Genomic DNA, 7,074 nt, shown 5'->3' on the forward strand with positions numbered 1-7,074 from the left:
ATTTATTTAACTTCTAGTCTATAAATATGAGCTTTTGAGAATCAGGCGTGCTAGTTCCAGTTCTCAAGCTGACCTCTTTGAGAATTGGTGAAAGTTTTGACATAATCAAAGCTGAGAAATGGTGTTCAAAGCAGACAAGGTATTAATTGTTTTAAACGGGGGCTTGACTGGGGTAGATTATGAGGTTTGATCTTGAGGTTAAGTTTATGAATGCCTTACAAAATTAACTCATTCCGATGTGAGGCCATCTTCTCTCAGTGTCAGATGATTTTTCTTAGTTTCATGTGCTATAGATGATATTAGACGAACTAATATCTGTGACAGGCACATGCTGTTGACCTTAAAAAAAACAAACAAACAAACAAAAACCCCAAACACTACTTCTCTTAACCCCTATTTTTCCCAACGATAAGTTTGAGAAAGGTCTGCTATTCTTAGAGGAATTTCAAGTATGACATCCACTCTTAAGTGGTGATTGTAGAAAGCTGTCTTTAACTCAGTATTTCTAGTCTACTGACCATCAAAGGCTGGTAGTTCTTACTTGTAGGTAAATACCCTTGCTATTTTTCTGCAATAATCACAAAGTCAGCAGGCGAGAAAAAAGACTGAACGTTTTCCCCAAGAACACACAGATCGAACAAGTGTGGGAGGAGGGACTGAACGTGCCTAGTACCCTGTCACAGTCCAGTAATTACCCAGCCCATCTCATTCTGAGTCCAGGGACCGGCTTTCATAGGGACACCAAAGGAAAGCCCGAGAGGTGAGAGCCAGGAAAAACGGGAGAGGTGGCTTTCCCGACATGCTCTGCAGCACACTGAGGGGCGCCAGACGCATCCCGGCGTGCATCGGGGAGCGCCCAAGGGCGATGGTTCACAGCTCCTGGAGGGGCCTGCCAAGTTGAGCCGGTAGGTGTGAGCTTCCTTGGTTTCGGGGCTCTGGTTTCTCGGTTCCCGTTTACGGGTACCACCTGATAATGGGCAGAAAAGGAGGTCTTGTGCCCACGCTCCCTTTTCCGCGTGCAAGCCACTTTAGGCGCCGCTTCGAGCTTGGTGCCAGGTGATTAGCTGCTGGGGGCGGGCCTGCGAGCGGCACGTGACTAGGCCTGGTAGCCAATGACCAGCCGGGTGGTCCGGCAGCCCGACGATCCTGGGACCCCGGAGCGGCCGCGGTACGGCGCGTGGGCCGATTCCCGTCTACGCTGGCAGGTACGCGCAGGCGCCTCGCTCCTCACGCGCCCCGCTCGTCCCCACGCGCCCGGTGGCGTGTACTCGGCGCGAGGCCTGGGGAGCCAGCCGTGGGTGTTTGGGTGGGCAGGGGGACAGCGAGGATGGGGGGGCTGTGGTATCACGTGCGCGCCACAGCCTATCGCGGCCCGAGGCGCACCCCTAGCCCCCTGGGCTCCTCGGGGTGCGACGTGTTCCGTGAGGCCCGGGCTGGCCCTCACCGCCTGAGCGCTCTTTCGAAGCGCGTGTGCGGTCTGGAAAGCCAGGCTGCGGTGTTGCGTGGCTTTCGGCACCCCTGTGGGCACGGACGACAGTTCTCGGCAAAATGGCTGCTGGAGACAGTCGCCTAGCAGGGGCCGCGCTGGGGCCGCGTGAAGGTCACATGACGAGGTTGGCAGCGCGTGCTGCTGGCGCGGGGAAGGGGGAGGGAAGGGGTGTGGCGAGTCACGTGCTCAGGGCTCCGGAGGCCTGTGATTTGTAGTGTCTTTGCTGAGGCCTAAGGATGGTCTGCTTCTACCCCTCCCTTCTCGAAGCTGTGAGAGCATCCTCGTTGCTCGGTGGATTGACCCCTAATCTGGGAGACAAGATTTGGGGTACCGGCCTTGGGCTAGTTTTGTCCTCTTTTATATTTTAGCAAGGTAGAGATGGTTTCTATGTTCTCTGATTACTCTGCCAGACTTGCGTGTAGGTAACAGAAATAACTGGTGATTGTGGTGGGGGTGGTATTAGAGCTAAGTGGTAGAGTGCTTGCTTAGAATGTCTTGGGTAGGCCCTTGATTCCATATCTGAACAAATTAATAGTAGTTACTAGACAGTCTTCCCTCCCAAAGACCACCCTCAGCCACTCCTCTTCGAAACATTATTCATTACAGTGATGTGGGGAACTTGAAGGCAATTTGTTTAACTATTATGGGCATATCTTTTTTTGTTTTGTTTTGAGACAGTCTCACTTTGTAGCTCTGACTGGCAAAGAACTAGCTAAGTGGACTAGCCTGACCTGGAACGCAGAGATCTGCCTGCTTCTGCCTCTTGAGTGGAACGCTGTTATTAAAGGCGTTCGGCACCACACCCAATGGGCATGTCCATCTTGGTAATTTACATTTCGACTATGCTTACTTTATAAGCTGACTAGAACCGGGGTCTGAAGACTTTACATTTCTAAGATTTCTGAGGCTTTCTACCGACCCGCCTTTGGGGGTTTTCATTTTTTTCTGTTCCTAGGTATAACTTAGTTTTACTTAGGATCAAGGTTTTGTAGAAATGAAAAAATTGCACATTACCAATCACTATTATGTTAATACACACGTTTTAAAATAAAAAAAAAAAAAGGTCTTTGAGACAGGGTCTCCTGTAGCCCCCGCTGACCTGGAACTCACTGTGTTGCCCAGGCTGGCCTCAATCCCACAGGATTGAGACCTGCCTCTGCCTCCCGAGTGCTGGGTTTGAAGGCTTGCATGATCACACCCTGCAGATTTTTAATATGTAATCCTCTTGCTTCATCTCTTGTGTACTGGGATTATAGGTATGCTCTAACACACTGGTGTCGGGTCTAATCAGTATTGGGAATGGAACCCAAGGCTTCCTGCTTGGTAGGCAGTCCTGGGGATAGAACCTAGGGCGTTTTGCATGGTTGGCAAGCACTTATATTCCAAGTTCCCCAAAATTCATTTGGAAGAATGCAGCTATAAAGTAGGAAAGTTTTGGGGAAAAAAAGACCAAGGGGGGGTTGTATTACTGAATATACAAAAAAAGCTGTAATAATCAAAATGGTTAGTCTGTAATCTCAACACTCTGGAAGGAGAGAAGGGAGGGCATATTGGGCTACATAATGACACCCTGTATAAAAAAAACAAACAAAAAGGTTAAGTAGTAACATTGTAATAGATACAGCAGTGGAACAAAATAATAAATCTAGAAACATATAAGGTAATTTTGTATTATAGAGGTCACATTTCATATAGAAAGAATTCCAAAATTCTATTGTAAAAATACTAAGATGGAATCCTATTTAACGTTTAAGTGAAATCCAGGTGAATTAAGGATTTGCTATAAAACGTGAAATTAGAACATTACTACTTTGGAGCCAAATAAGTGGTGTATGCTTGTAATACTTGCATTTCAGAGGTGGAAGAGGTAAAATCTGCTTTGAAAAAATTGTGTAGACAGCCAGGTATGGTGGCATATGTCTGTAATCCCCAGTGAAAAAGAGGCAGGATTGCCACAAGTTCAAGACCAGGCTGAGTTACAGTGTGAGACCATCTCAAAAAAAAAAAAAAAAAAAGAATGCAACTTTATGGCAGGCAAGGTGTCTCAGTGAGTAAAGGTGCTTCCTCCTAAGCCTGACAGCTGGGTTCAGGGTTCCTGGAACTCAAGTGGTGGTGGAAGGAGAAACACTACTTTTGAGTTCTCCTCTGACCTCTACATGTCCACTGTGGCCTGCACCCCTGCCAGTACACAATACATTAAGAATTTGGAACAGAAAGATTAAGATTTGTGAAAGAAAAAGTGTCTTTCTCTGTTGCCCATGCTGGCCTGGAATTTATCTTCCTGCCTCAATCTTCTGAATAGCTGTAATTAGAGCTATACCTAGCACATAAAACCTTTTGGAGTTATGATCCTGTGCCCATCCCTCCCTCAATGTTTTTTTTTTTTCCTTTCTGCTGAAGCTGGCCTTGAACACCTGACCCTTCTGACCTGGCCTCCTAAATACTGTGATTGCAGGTACATACCATCATACCTGGCTGTGATTAGGTCTCTTTAGGCTTTTGGCTTGGTAGTTTCTCAGAATTTGCTCATTTTTGAAGACTTTGACAGTTTTAAAAAAAAATTAATTTTATGTGTATGACTGTTTTGCCCACATGTATGTAAGTGTACTTCAAGTACTTCAAGTGTGTTCAGTGCTTGAGGAGGTCAGAAGAGGGTGTCAGATCCCCTGGAACATAGAGGGTTGTTAGCCACCATGTGGGTTCTGGGAGCTGAACCTGGATCCTCTGTAAGAGCAGCAGTGCTCTCTTGGAGCCATTTCTCCAAGATCTTTTTTTTTTTTAAATGAAGCAGTGGGGTGTACTAAAGAGACTCCTAATAGAAGAGGTGTGGGATTATGTTAAGTCTGACTTTGACAGTTTTTTTTTTTTTTGACAGGGTCTCCTTGTAAGCCCTGTCTGACCTGGAACTTGCTATGAAGACCAGACTGACTTCACAGAGATCCTCTTGCCTCTGCCTCCTGAGTGCTGGACAGTTTTGATGAATGCTAGTCAGGTGTTTTATAGGTTGTCTCTCAATTAGGATTTGATAACTTTCCCAGGATTAGACTGATACTTATACTTAGTAGTATGACTTGTCATGGCAGTTGTGACTTACATGGCTGGTGTGATTTTGATTTTTAAGTTTTAAGTGTTTGCTTTAGTTTTTAATTTCTTATTTTGTTTTATTTTTTAATCTTTTTGAGACAGTGTCTCCCTGTAGCCCCAGCTGACCTGGAACTCACTATGTAGACCAGGCTGGCCTCCACCTCACAGCGATCCGCCTGGCTTTGCCCCCAGAGTGCTGGGATTAAAGGCATGTGCTATCACTCCTGGCTCTGTTTTTTAGTTTTTTGAGATAGAGTCTCATGTAGTTTAGGTGGGTTCTAATTCACTATGTAACTGAGGATGACCTTGAACTTCTGATCCTCCTGCCTCTTCCGCGGAGCTCAAATTACAGGCACATGTAATTTGTTTTGCTCTTTAAAAACAAAACCAAAAACCTCTCAATATAATAATAATAATAATAATAATAATAATAATAATAGCTTGCATATCTTTTCTTTTTAATATTTTATTATTTTAATTTTATGTGCATAAGTGAATTGGCTGCATATATGTAAGTGCACCCTTGTGCAATACCCAAGGAGGTCAAAAGAGGGCATCAGATTTCCCTGAAACTGGAGTTATGGATGTTTGTTATGTGGGTTGCTGGGAATTGAACCCAGGTCCTCTGCAAGAGCAGCCGGTGCTAACTGTTGAGCCATTCTCCAGTCCTCAGCTTGTATATCTTTATCAACAACAATCCTGTTTGCAACTCTCCATCCTTGGGATTACAGGTGTTTCCTGCAGTTTTCTGCTTTTTCCACATGGGTTCTTGGGGATAGAAGTCAGGTCCTCTTGCTTGAGCAGTAAGCATTTTACTGACTAAGCCATCTCCCCAGGCCTATTTTTCTTTTATTTTTATTTCATTCATTTTAATTTTATTTAATCCCTCCTGACCCCGGTTGTGTGTGTGTGTGTGAGGGGGGATCATGCATGTGCCATGGCTCATGTGGAGGTTAGTTTTCCTTGTGGGAGTTTGTTCCCCATTCCATGTGCGTTCCAGGGGTTAAACTCCGGTCTTGGGGGCCAGTGTTTTTACCTACTGAGCTATCTTGCTGGCTCTATTTATTTATTTATTTTTATTACATTTACTTATTTGTGTGTGTATGTATGTGTGTGGGCATTTGAGGATGTCCAAGGACAGCCTTATGGGAGTTGGTTCTTGCCTTCTGATATGTAGGTGTTAGATCAAACTCAGATTGTCACGCTTGGTGGCTAGTGACTTTATGTGCTGAGCCATGTTTTTTAATTTTAAATTTTGGGAGAGTGTTTGAAATAGGTCTCACTCTAACCCGGGCTGATTTAGAATTTGTAGTTATTCTGTCTGCCTTCCTGTTGTTTTATGTAATAAAGCATGTATCTAATTTATGTCTTAGAAATATCAGTTTGTAAAGCTAGATATGGTAACCCCAGCTCTCAGGAGGCAGAAACACATGTTTGGGCATGCACATAGCAAATTTTAGGCCAAGCTAGGAGACTGTTTCAAAAAAAACAAAAAACAAGAAATCACTGCTCTAGAGGCAAGAGGAAAGGGCAGCAAAAGACCATGTAAGAAGTTACTTAGCTTGTCAGCTTGTCCTAGTGGCATAGGCCTGTTATCTCAGCTACGTAGGAGGCTAAGGCAGGAGGAAGAACAGTTCTAAACCTGCCTGGGCTACAGAGGGAGTTCAAGACAAGCTTAAGTAATTTAGTAGAAGTCTGTTTAAAAAAGCAAATTTAGCTGGGCGTGGTGGTGCACGCCTTTAATCCCAGCCCTCGGGAAGCAGAGGCAGGCAGATCTCTGTGAGTTCAAGGCCAGCCTGGTCTACACAGTGAGTTCCAGGCCAGCTGGGGAAATGGGAAACCCCTTGCTAAAAAAAACAAAAAAAAAAAAAAAAAAAAAAGCAAATTTAAAGGCTGGTCTATAGCTCAGGTGGTAGAGCTCTTCCCCGGCATGCTCAAGGCCCTGGTTTAATTTCCAACAATGCATGTGTGTTCTGTCTCTGGAACAGAGAATGGAAGTGGATCGATTTACTGCAGTTGTATAGAACTAGTGATGGAGGTAGTCAGAAGTGGTTGCAGCTAGATGATTAGCTGTGTGGTTTGAAGAGTGGAATCAAAGATGACTTCTGGGTTTTTGCCTAGAGCAACTGCTGAAATTTATAGAGGATGGAAGATGAGAAGGAGTGTGTGTGTGTGCATGTATGCACATATTTAAATTATGTTTTAAGTTTTCTTGTTTTGGAAGGACCTAGTTTGGATAAATTTAGTTGTTTTTTTTTTTTTTTTTTTTTTTTTTTTTTAAGATAGGGTCTTGGGCTGAAAAAGATGGCTCAGCAGTTAAGAGCACTGGCTGCTCTTGCAGAGGACCTGGGTTCAGTGCCCAGCATCCACATGTGGCTAACAACTCTAGTCACTCCAGTTCCAGGGGAATCTGACACCCTCTACTGACCTCCATGGGCATTGTATAACATGGGTGAACTTACATGCAGGCAATATACTCATACACATAAAATAAAAATAAT

At 44.6% G+C, this 7,074-nt stretch overlaps 1 protein-coding gene and 1 pseudogene across 6 annotated transcripts in view; one reads left to right on the plus strand and one right to left on the minus strand.

The window, feature by feature from the left end:
- Window positions 1–837: 837 nt before the first annotated feature.
- Mga (MAX dimerization protein MGA) overlaps window positions 838–7,074 on the plus strand; it is a 116,142-nt gene continuing 109,905 nt past the window's right edge. For 5 of the 6 annotated variants that reach the window (XM_029570270.1, XM_029570280.1, XM_029570278.1 and 2 more), the window contains exon 1: window positions 1,104–1,205. The gene's annotated coding sequence lies outside the window, so the exon portion shown is untranslated. Of the gene's footprint in view, window positions 906–1,103; window positions 1,206–7,074 lie in introns of those variants that run through there. The other variant, XM_029570273.1, reaches the window with a different exon arrangement.
- LOC103744981 overlaps window positions 1,097–7,074 on the minus strand; it is a 33,308-nt pseudogene continuing 27,330 nt past the window's right edge.

Source organism: Nannospalax galili, unplaced genomic scaffold (assembly GCF_000622305.1).
Source record: "Nannospalax galili isolate Female #2095 unplaced genomic scaffold, S.galili_v1.0 scaffold342, whole genome shotgun sequence".
NCBI classification, from domain to species: domain Eukaryota; kingdom Metazoa; phylum Chordata; class Mammalia; order Rodentia; family Spalacidae; genus Nannospalax; species Nannospalax galili.